Raw genomic sequence first — 12,604 nt, 5'->3', positions numbered from 1 at the left:
TGTTCGATCATGATCAGATGATCCATTATGTATTTTCCAGTTCTTTATACTTGTATACTTAGTGGATCCGCTTGTACTTGATATGCAGACATTCTTTACTTTCTCTGAGCATGGGTATGCCCGCCTCAGACAGTGTTTCTTTCTGATCTCCTTTTCTGGCTTCGCAAGCTGAACTCTGGTGAAGTCCTTCTCATTTTTAGCAGATTTCCTTTCCATGAAATTGCTTAATACATTTCGGCCATCATGTACCCCTTCTGACCTCATATATTAGGGGGCATCTGTTATAGCTCCAAACCTCACTCTTGGTGTTTGTGATGCTGCACTCATGGCCTAGGGCAAGCCCTCCTTCCAGACCTGGTCCAAATATTCAAAAAATAGTGTTTTACTCCCTATATGTGACATTGGTACAAAGTCCCTAAATTGTCCCACAAAGCCTTCACCGTAGCTTCCCTTGATACATTCATCAATATTGAATCTGAGACACATAATCGTATTGTGATCTTTGCCTTCCGATCCAACTTCTTCCATTCTTCATCGGACACTCCCATTAGTTTAGTACCCGGATCTACCACGATCCACTGATATTTATCCACGAACAGATCCTCCATCTTGAGTTTCCACAACTCAAAACTTTGACCATTAAAGTTCTTGATCTCTATATTTCCACTACTCGCCATATTATTTCACCACCAGAATCGATCTTGCAGATCTCCCACTGAATAGGGTCTACCAGAGGCCCGATCGTAACCCCTTAGCAACAAAGGTGTCCCCTTGAAGCCAAAACGGCTCTGATACCAAATGTAGGTTTTAACCCCGTACAAAAATTACCTGCATACGAATTCTTAAAACATAGAAAATAAACAATGCGAGAGCATAACACATATACACAGAGATTTTCCCCCAGATCCCAGAATCGGGACTACCAGCTTGATTTTTCATTATATTCCTTTCAATGTTACAATACATATTTACACACGACGAAGCATCCAATACCATGTACTGAAAACCATCGCGTCCAAAACCATGAACCGAAAACCATCACGTCCAAAACCATGTGCAAAAATCATGCACAAAACCATAGGTAGGTTCGCCCAACCTAATATAGGGTCCAAAAACAAAATTTTCTGGGGCACTGCCTCGGACCCCATAAAGTAGGGTTACATGCACCCCTCAAACCCCTTGTGATCCCCCCCTCTATGTAATCAGCGCAAGGAAGGGGGGGGGGGGGGGGGCTCTGGCCCCCTTTTAACCCCCCAGTTAACTATGTGGGCTAGTCATGGAAAGAATATAACACAACCCAACATTCCCTTCCTTGGTATCAGAGCCTATCATTTTAGACTCTGATAAAGTTGTTGTACAATAGTTTGAAAATATTGAAGATCTAGTAACCCAATTAAATCAGGATCCTCAAAAACCATTTATATTTCAACAAACTACCATTTTTTCTTCTACCTCATCACTAGCCTCCCCTGTGATTTCCCTTTTTCCAACTATCCCCATTTCATCTCTCATCTATACTCCTTTTATAGCAACTCAGTGGGTCACAATTCCACCTCCTTTACCACCCCTAAAATCAAGCACAATTATAGTTTTATCCTCCTCTCATATTCCACTCATGGCAGCTCATTATGCCACTAAATTATTCACAATGTATACCACAATTTGATGGCACTAGGCCAACTACAGCTCAACAACACGTTGATAAGATGAATGATTTTGTAGACCTAGAAGAGGTTGATGATGATGATGTTTGAATAAGTTTGTTTGCTAAAATTTTGACTCGTGAAGCAAGAAAATGTTATAGGGGATTAGCAACAGGAAATATTGCTAACTTACATCAATTTCATCAAGTTTTTCTTTCTCATAGGGAGGTTAAGAAGAATCCACTTCAGATTCTTGCAGAATATGAAAGTCTAAGAAGAGCTCCAGGAGAGCCAGTTCAAGATTATTTAGATAGATTCTGTTAGGGTCCTATATTTCATAGGATGAATTGATTGTAGTTGTAATTTTGTATATTAAATGATTGTAACTAATCTTCAAGCCCACAAATTTATTTACAAATAAAAAATAGAAAAAACAAAAGAAGAACAAAAGAGTATATATATATATATATATATATATATATATATATATATATATATATATCTGTATATATATATATATATATATATATATATATATATATATATATATATCTGTATATATATATATATATATATATATATATATATATATATATATATATAGATATATATATATATATATATATATATATATATATATATCTGTTTGTGAAAAGAATAAAAATAAACAATATTAGAAAATAAAAGAAAAAGAATGAAGAAACCCCACAAAAAATATGTATGAAAGTAAGCAAGTCTAAATGCCACTCAAAAAATAAAAATTGCATCAATAATATTTTAGATACTTTCAATGAAGCGTGCAACTTGTTTAAATTCCACATCAAAGTTAGAAGTAGATTAGTTATTCTAATCATGTTGTTTAAACGTGGTTAGAATGAATTAAATAAAATTAGTCTAGATTAGGGAATAAATCAACCACATAGTGTAATCGTGGCTGAAGTAGATTAAGTAGAATAAAATGGATTAAACAAAATGTTTAAGCTTGGTTTGTTGATAAACAAATGAGAAAAAAGGGTTAAAAACCTTATAAAACATGAAAAAAGGCTTTCAAGTTAAAATGTGCCATTAGAATTAATGAATCATAGTTATATTAATTAATCACGTTATTTAAATCGTGATTAGAAAATTGTAATAAGGCGCTTTGCGATAAAAGTTTTATTTTGTAATAAAGTTGAAAAATGACAAGACCGTTTGTTAGTTTGTAATAAGGTCAACACATATTTCAATGGCCATGATCCAGCCCACCCAGATCAACGACAGGCGATCATTTTTTCCTCGCCAACACTTTTGAAGGTTATCCAACAGGGGGGGCGTGTCTGGGGAGGCGGTCTCCATTATCCCACCTTTTCTACGTGGCATCCCCTCATCAACTCTGCTCCCCCCCCTCCAAAACCATTTACCATCGCTATCCCCCTTTGGGATTCCCCCTAATCCACTTTCCACTACCCTTGACCGCCCACACAACCGTTTCTTGTCGTTCCATCGTACCCCGCCACATAATCACTTCCCGTCTAATCATATCCCACCACAAATCAACATCCCTTCCACTCCCATTCTTCCACCTTCCCTCCCCACTCTCGTTCATTGCTTCTTCTCGTTAAATCCAACTGTTCATAATTGGTATGCTCCCATATGTAACGAAACTGCTCCATAATAGGCCAAATGCAACAGAAAGATAAAGTTGCCCTATAAAAGCCATAAATTTTCTCAGGTGGCCCCCTTTGTTTTTTTGTTCACGATAAATGTTTTCTGTAGTGACTTGACTACCACCTCCTTCCACCTAGCTATCCATTTAGCTGTTGTAGAACTTATACAACACTTCATTCGGTCAAGTACCTGTCACGACAATAAAATACATAGTGACCAATTTGTTTTTCCCAGGTAACCATTATCTTTTCTGTCTCATTTTTCACTTTTAGTATTTCACCTAAGGGAAAATTCAAAGAATCCAATTAAAACCCAATGTTACGTCCACCTATTGATTTGGACCATCAACCCCTAGTCGACCATTTATACCAAGTTGCAGAGACCAATTGTGAGTTCGATCTTTACGAACTTCACAGTTGGCTCAAACATAATTATCTTGATCGAAACGATGATTTGGGATTGTGGGACTCCCTCCTACCCCAATTTATTTTTCCCCAGACCTATTATTTCCCATAATTTATAACCTGGTGTCAATTTTGATACATTCCTAGTCAGAGAACAATAGTGGCCCAAAATGGTGAAATCCTTTTTTCCATTAATGGTAATTCAATCTCAGAGATGCCCCAAATCCAAAATCCTAATCATATGCAGCCTTTTCACCTAGATTTCATGATGGAAATGTACACTAAGCTTGATTTCCCCTAAAGAGCCAAGATATTTGAGACTTTCTTACCAAAAAATGCCCAATTGCCCAAAACAAACCCTCCTTATCCTACTTCTATTTTCCCTGAGATGATCAAAAGAATAATTTAAATAGTTTCATGCCTATTAGGATACTGTTCTAAACAATGGGTCAATGAAATCATTCTATCCTTTCTTTCTGTATTTTCCAAAGGTGAAAAGCCTCCTACCATCTTCTCTTATAGCAAATTTTTAGCAAAAAACATTCATGAACAATTCATGAAATTTTCTACTGAATTAGTCTTCAAGTATACATCTATCTTACTATATTTGTTTCTTTATTATCAATTAGACAGGTTTTCTTTCATCTACAAAATTTATACAGTCGAAGGAACCCCCAATGAGTCATTCACTGGACCTCCCTGGTTAGAAAGAACAACACTGAATTCACATTCAGTGATTTTGTGGATCAATTTTTGCATATGGCAGCTAGTTTGTTAAACAGTGATGCAGAACCAAGAATACATCCAGAGATCAAAATAAGTCTGCACCTAAGTGACCAAACTGAGAAAGGAGTCTAGTATTTATACCAGATTTATATAGAGATCAAGATATATGGGTGTGAATTTCCCCCTTATAAACTCCCCAAGTTTGTGCCAATTCGCATTTTTGCCTTAGAATTTATTAGGAAAATGATCAACATGGACTAGCTACACTTCCTGGAAGCCAAGAAGAAAGCACAATTCAAAATAAAAACACAAATTGGTCCCTTCACATGCAATGCAAGATCAGTAGGACAAGAAGCAGATACCATTTTGAAACAGATGAACTTCAAACATAGTTTTACATGGTCCTATGACCCTTTTGGTATAATTTATAAATTGAGTGTAGAACCGAGGTATGCTCCCTATGTTGATACTTCCAGAACAAAAATAGATAATTTCATGAACCAAGAAGAATGGCAGGAGAATTCATTATAGGAGGCCGAAGAACAGGTGTTGTCACCTTCACAGACACCAACAGGGAAAATTTTAAGAACCCCCCCTAAATTTATAAATATAATAAATGGGCGATTCTCCATGGTATATAGGAAAAATGGAAGGCGATTTTATCAATAATATAATATGTATATATAATTTTTTGGCGAATCTCTCACCAGGCATGGCGAATATTTTACTCAATTATAAAATCTTGTAAGATCTTGGCGAGTCTTTCACTAAATAATAAAACTTTGTAAAGTCATAGTGAATCTTAGCATAGGCTACATGCTGGTTTAATTCTCCAATTTAAATAGGCTACATTCCAGGTGAATACCATGGGTCAATACCATGTGCCATTTTGGTGAATACCATGGGTCAATACCATGTGTCATTTTTATTTTGATTAATTCTAATATTAGGGTTAATAATGGTTTTTTGCATGGTATTAATAACAATCTAGTCCATGGTATTTGTCCCATAGTATTTTGGCCATAGGTTTCACCTAAATATAACCCATTTTTTGAGTGTTTGTAAATATAATATGACTTATGGAGTAAATATAAAAAAATGTTTTATTTGTTTAACATACCTCTCGTTTATTTATATTTTTATTAATTTACCATACCTCTTTTACAAATATGGTATTTGGCCCATAGGATTCACTTAAATAAAACCTCTTTCTTGAGCGTTCATAAATAGAACGAGGGTTATGGACTAAATATAAAAAGAGGTTTTATTTATTTACGATACGTATAGTTTATTTATATTTTTATTTATTTACCATACCTTTTGAGTAAGTATAAAAAGACGTTTTATTTATTTACCATACCTCCACTTTACTTATATTTTTATTTGTTTACACCCTTACATGTATATAAGGTGACTTATGGAGTAAATATAAAAAATGTTTTATTTATTTACCATACTTCTCATTTATTTATATTTTTATTAATTTACCATACCTCTTTTATAAATATGGTATTTGGCCCATAGGATTCACTTAAATAAAACCTATTCTTGAAAATGGGCGAATGGATTCACTTAAATAAAACCTATTCTTGAAAATGGGCGAATGGAAGGTTGTAAGTCCTAATTTCAAGGGCTAAATTTACCTTTTTTACCCTCTCCCTTAAAATAAGGTGGGCTATTTGAGGTGATTTGTAAAAATGTACTATGATACAAAATATTCGCCCACTAAAAATTCAAAACCCCTTAATTTCGCCAAAGGGCGAACATTCACCCCTAAAATTATCCTTGGACACCAATGCTACACGAAAAGGTTGAAAAGAGACCAAGGGAAACCATTTCCCCTTCAGTGACAAAGATATTAGAAAAGGATTCCATAGTGTACAATAAGAGGTAGAAGACCATGGATGTAGGAGAGACACGACAAGAGAATGCATAACAAGAACAACCTATTATCCTAACAAGCTCATGTATACCTTCAGTGTCAAGTAAAGAGGAGACCATTCCTACATCTCCGATGACCTCAATAACAATAGATACACTTGTTTCATCACCAACAAGAGAGATGGAAATGAGCAAGAAAGATCAGAGTATTTTTGCCATCTACGAATAAATTATAGCAAAGAATCAAGCACTCAATGCTACTACATTTTCACATTTTTGGAAGAAAACGACCACCACCCATCATAGGCTTCTTTCAATATTTGATACAGAGAATAGAAAAATGCAAGTTGCTTTCCTGGAGCCCAATGTAGCTCAGCCTTGATCAGCGGATGACTACAAGAAATCCATTTTCTCTTTCAATATAGATATGATCCATCATATAGACCAAATGGACTTCCATAAGTAGTCTGGTGAGATGCTTTACAACACTATCACAAATTCAGCTATGGCTGCAGCTAAGCTCAATGTTTCTGTAAACAATATTCAAGCACAATTTCTTCTCTGGCCAAAGACATAAAGATAAAGATTTTGGAAGATCTGGTCATTAAATTGGGATATGATACTAATAATATAATAGTAGCTGAGGAAATTATAAGGAGTAAAAATGTAGACATATCAACATTGAGAAAATAGCTTAAGCTCCCCTCCACTGAAGATCCACAGACTAAGGAGGATGGATAACAGGAACAATAAAAAGATAATTTGCTCAAAATTATTATTGAACAGAACAATCAAATTGCTAAGATGGAGAAAGAAATGGAAATACTCCTAAAAGAAAAAGAACAACAAGCAGTTTTAGTGCAGGCCATCCCTTTGGCTGTGATTCCAGTGATAGGTACATCGACAATAGAGGCATCAACATCATCAACAACTTCAAAAACAATCACAACAACAAAAGTACAATCCAAGAACACCATTAGACTTAGCCAAAGCAATGGAAAATTTGTCCATTAAAGACCAAGAGATTGAGAAGTTGACTATAAACCTAAAATGCAAGAACAAAAAATTAAAGCGGATACTGTCTATTTGGTAGAGTTATAGAAAACACACAAGCTCACACAAAGAATAGAATATCTAGAAAACCAATTCATTATGGCTGACACGATGGCACAAGCTAAAGAGAACATTTAGCTCGAGATAAATGAGGCCATCACAAAGATATGGCCATCCATTGAGATCATCTTTGAACAACATGAATTGGTGCAAAAATAAAAGAGACTCTTAACAGATGTGAAAAGGGACCTTGGCACTCGACCCAGTAATGCCACTTCTATGATAAGGTTTTTAAATTAAAAATCCAGAGAAGAATTGGAAGAGATTGATATAGCGGAAAAAACAGACACCATCTTGGAAGTGAGAAAAGTTCTCAATAAGAGAAGCATGATGCTGCAATTAGAGAGAAAATGCAATGGTCTAGAGACTATCATACAGAGTTTTCATAAGAAATTTAACATATTACATCAGAAAGGTCTCCCTGGTCTAGAAGGAATCAGAGATACATTGGTCAAGCTTGAAGGTTATCAACAGAAACTGTACTCCATTGCTAAAGACAAGTCAAAATTTGCTAAGATTAAGGGTACAATTACAAGAAACACATTCATGGAAGGCCTCAATTATGACCTGCTAATTAAACATGAAATCAATCATTTGTTTCTTGGTAAGCCTACCTTTGAGAAATACACAAAGGTAGATGAGACTTATCGAAATTTAATTAAGTTTAAACTTCTAGATGAGGAGAAAGGGAAAAAATTGAGTGAGTTACTAGGGTAAAAAGTCATCGAGCCTCCAGAAGGAAATCAACAACAAAGTCTCTATTTTTCAGATCCATTCATCACCAGCGACCTAGGAAAATAGTGCTAGCAACTCCAACAGTTCTAGATTGCCTATATTTCTATTTTTGTGACATAGTTTGAGATATTTTGTAATAGATCTTGATATTTTATATCAAGATATTTTGTAATAGATCTTGATATTTTATATCAAGATATTTAGATAGAATTCTTTCATAAATACTTCAGAGTTCGAAGTATTAGTGTTGGGATTTGTACTGAGAAAGACTACCATTTTTTGTAAAGTTGTTTCCCGAGCTCAAGTGGCCATTTTTCATTAATACAAGACAAGTTGTTTCAGGATTCCTGTGTCATATCTATGTGGTGAAGTGCTTCTTACTGTAATCTATTTTTTCTCTGTTTTTCATATGTCATTCAGTTCTTTATTGTTCTTAAGAAGATTAAGTACATAATTTGTTTCAAAACACTATGTTCTCGCTTAAAACAATATCAATGTTTCCAACTAAGGTTTAAATATAGAATTTAGGTAAAAATGCTCTATATTTAAAATGAATCTAAATCTGTTCCTCCTTCTCCATTTCAAAAAATACAAGGATCCAATAATATTCCTATCTTGCACTGCTACACTTAAGCTTGATATTTCTGCAAATTGATCACTCTAGGCTCATTTGACTCCATAACCCAATGGCTTTCCTTGTCGTTCCAACCAATATATTTAAAAGAAAACAAACCCTGAACTTTCACATCTAGTCTAAAATCCTACAAAGTAAACAAAGCTCAATCTGACAGAGAGATCCCTCTCTGAGTTTAGAAGGGCTAGCTTCTAGAATTATAAGCGATTTTGTGGTTACCTTTATAATTTATTTTATAGCCTTAAGAAATTACAAAGTTCTAACAGATTCAACAACCTTTATAATTCTATTCCAACAAAAATAAATCTTCCTCTAAGATTGGCTTTACTGAGACATCTAGATGGTTTTGATGCTGACATGGCCTATCAGTTGAGAGAAAGAAAGTCAGCCACTTTAGAAGAGACGCAAAAGAATTTTGTTAGTGTAGAGGCCAACTTGGTTGCCAAGAAAGCCAAACTGAGGGAGGAAAAGAGAGTAACTATTGAAGAAGAACCTTCTTCATCATCAAATGTGAAATTAGACACTTTCGTTAAAACTATGAATAGAAAGATGGAAAGAATGACTTTGACAGAGAGAAATCCACCAAGAGAACCACAAGGGAGTCCTCAGATCAGGAATCCAAATTTTAGAAGGAACCAACCCCAAATTAAACAAAGAGAGCCGAGAACCCTAGTAGATAAAAAACAAATTAGACCTCCTTTTAAAGAGAATTATGCTAAGGAAGAAAATGAGACAAAAGATGAGCCAAAACAGAATCAAATTAATCTTTTTGGTGAAGGAGAAATAGATAATGTTTTCTTGACCAAAGAGGAACAAAATTTGTCTTTATTAGCACAAAAAGATGGCATTCCTATGGAATAAGAGGATTAGTAAAAGGGCTATCAAAATGCCATTATGGAAGTACATAAACAATATAATATGAGAAGTAAAAAAGTTGCAACAAATCCTCCTAAAAAGATTCACATTGATACACCTTGTACAAGTCAAGCAAAGGTTGATCCTCCAAAAGAAACCCCTCAAAAACAGGATACAACTCAGAAAGAGGTAGAAAATCCTTAACCTTCTTTCAACATTGAAAATGAGTTATCAAAGGATAAAATTTATGTTCCTTTCAATGAATTAATGAAAAAGGATGTATATAGAAGTCAATTTATAAAAGAACTAAAGATAGAGGAGGGAACAAATACTGTGAACTTAAGTGATGACCAACCTTAATTGTTATTTGGACAAGAAGTTGATGGAAAATCACAAAATGGTAATGTGCCACCTTTTTATGTTAGTCTTAACATTCATGATTTCATTTTGCATAATGCCATGCTCGATTAGATATTGTTGTGTGTGGGGCATGATTATTCAGAGGTCTTTGTTTCAGCCGGATGTATCCCTAGGAAGTTTGTACAACCCTCCACGCGGGGGCGGGGGGGCCGATCCCCCCCGACTGGGGGGTCTGGGGGCCGGAGGTCCCTCGAAGCTAAAAATAGATGTAAAATTTCCTTGTAAAAGTATAGTAATTTCTAGTCAATCTGGGCCATTCATTAGGCGGATGATCTGACGGTAGAACTTATGTTTAGATTAGGGTTTTTTTCCCTAGAAGGCAACCCCTCTCTTTGCATGAGGGCATTTGTATTTGAGGCTGTGTAATAGATGTGTATTCTCTGAGCGAGAAGCAGAGAGGTGAGACTGTGAGAGAAAACAGAGGATATTACAGCGGATCTGTTGTAGGTTGTGTTTCTTCATTTTGCTCGATAATATAAAGGAAGGTCTGGTTGTTCGGGGTGGACGTAGCCCAAACTGGGTGAACCACGTATATCTATGTCTCTCTTGTTTTATGCATTTTCTGTGTTTATATTTCTGCAATATTTTATGTGTTCCATTGCTCCGTAATATATAATTTTCTAACAACTGGTATTAGAGTCGAAGGTCTATTTGGCTGATAAACTCGCAGGAAAGAAGTGTTCCTCGTTCAAGTGGGAGCAATGGCGGAAGATGGTAAGTTTAGGGTTGAGAAATTTAACGGCCAAAACTTCTCGCTGTGGAAGATGCAGATGGAAGATTATCTGTATCAGAAAGATCTATACCTACCATTGGGCGGAAAAACAAAGATGCCAACAGGTATGACAGATGAAGAATGGAACCTTCTCAATAGAAAGGCACTCAGAACAATACGGTTGTTCCTCGCAGTGTCGTTCGCCTTAAACATTTCGAAGGAAACAACGATAGAGGGTTTGATTAGGGCGTTGGAGAAACTATGTGAAAAACCCTCAGCCTCAAACAAGTTATTTCTTATGAAACGATTATTTAATATGAAGATGTCGGAAGGTGGATCTGTTGCAGACCATTTAAATGATTTTAATACTGTTACAAGTCAGTTATGTTCTGTAGGGGTAAACTTTGATGAGGAAGTTAGAGCTCTGTTATTCTTGTGCTCACCAGAAAGTTGGAATGGTTTAGTAATGGCCATTAGTAACTTTGTTTTTGGATCTAGTACTTTAAAGTTTGATGATGTTGTCGGTGCTATCCTTAGTGAGGAAATGTGACGGAAAAGCTCCGGTGAGACATCGGGTAATGCTTTAAGTGCAAAGTCTAGGGGAAGAAAAATGGAAAGAGGAAAGAGCTCAGGATATCGCAGTAAATCAGGGAAAGGCAGATCCAAGTCTAGATCGGGGATAGTCTGCTAGAAATTCGGAAAGAAAGGACACCTAAAGAAAGACTGTAGATCTCGGAAGGGAAAAGAAGGAGATGCACAGCAAGAAAACAATCATGAAGCAAATGTGACAGGTGAGGTGTTACAAGATGCTTTGATTCTTTCTTTCAAAAATATTATTGATTCCTGGGTGGTAGATTCAGGGGCCTCATTCCATGCCACACCTGATAAGAAATACTTTCATGACTATGTTCAAGGAGATTTTGGACAATTTCATTTGGGTGATGATAAACCCTGTAAAATTGTTGGAATGGGTAAGGTTCTTGTAAAACAGCAGAATGGAAACCAATGGCTACTAAAGGAGGTAATGCATGTTCCAGATCTAAATAAAAATCTGACTTCAACAGGGCAGTTAGGCGGTGAAGGTTGTGTGACAACTTTCACAGATAAAGCTTGGAAGGTTACCAAAGGATCCCTGGTAATAGCAAAAGGCGAAAAGGTTGGTACATTGTATTTATGCAATGGTATTTCTAACTCTGTTAATGCTTTAACTTCTAAAGGAGCAGATGCAGCATTATGGCATCATAGGCTCAGACACATGAGTGAAAAGGGGATGAAGATTCTTCACTCAAGGAATTTGTTGCCGGGTTTGAAGATTCTTCACTCAAGGAATTGCATTTATGGAAAATAGAAGAGAGTCAGATTTCGCAGAGTTGGGAAAGAAAAGAAGAGCGAAAAATTAGAGCTTGTGCATACAGATGTATGTGGACCTGCTCAAGTATCATCTCTCGGTGGCTCTTGTTATAATGTTACTTTTATTAATGATGAAACTAGAAAAACTTGGATTTATAGTATTAAGAATAAATCTGATGTATTTCATACTTTCAAGAAATGGAAAGCTTTGGTTGAGATTGAGACAGGAAAGAAATTGAAGTGTCTTAGATCAGACAATGGAGGTGAATATTGCAACAAAGAGTTTGATAGGTATTGTTTAGAGCATGGAATTCATAGAGAGAAGACAGTTCCAAGAACACCACAAGAAAATGGTGTGTCAGAAAGGATGAACAGAACAATCATGGAGCGTGCAAGGTGCATGAGATTGCATGCAGGATTGCCTTTACAGTTTTGGGCAGATGCTGTAGATACTGTTGTTTATCTAATAAACAGATGGCCTTCA

This window comes from Pinus tabuliformis, chromosome 5_1, assembly GCF_031772625.1.
Source record: "Pinus tabuliformis cultivar Carrire ecotype Pingquan chromosome 5_1, CPIR1, whole genome shotgun sequence".
Classification (NCBI taxonomy): Eukaryota; Viridiplantae; Streptophyta; class Pinopsida; order Pinales; family Pinaceae; genus Pinus; species Pinus tabuliformis.
The sequence above is the reverse complement of the archived record's forward strand: the minus strand, read 5'-3'. Positions refer to the sequence as shown.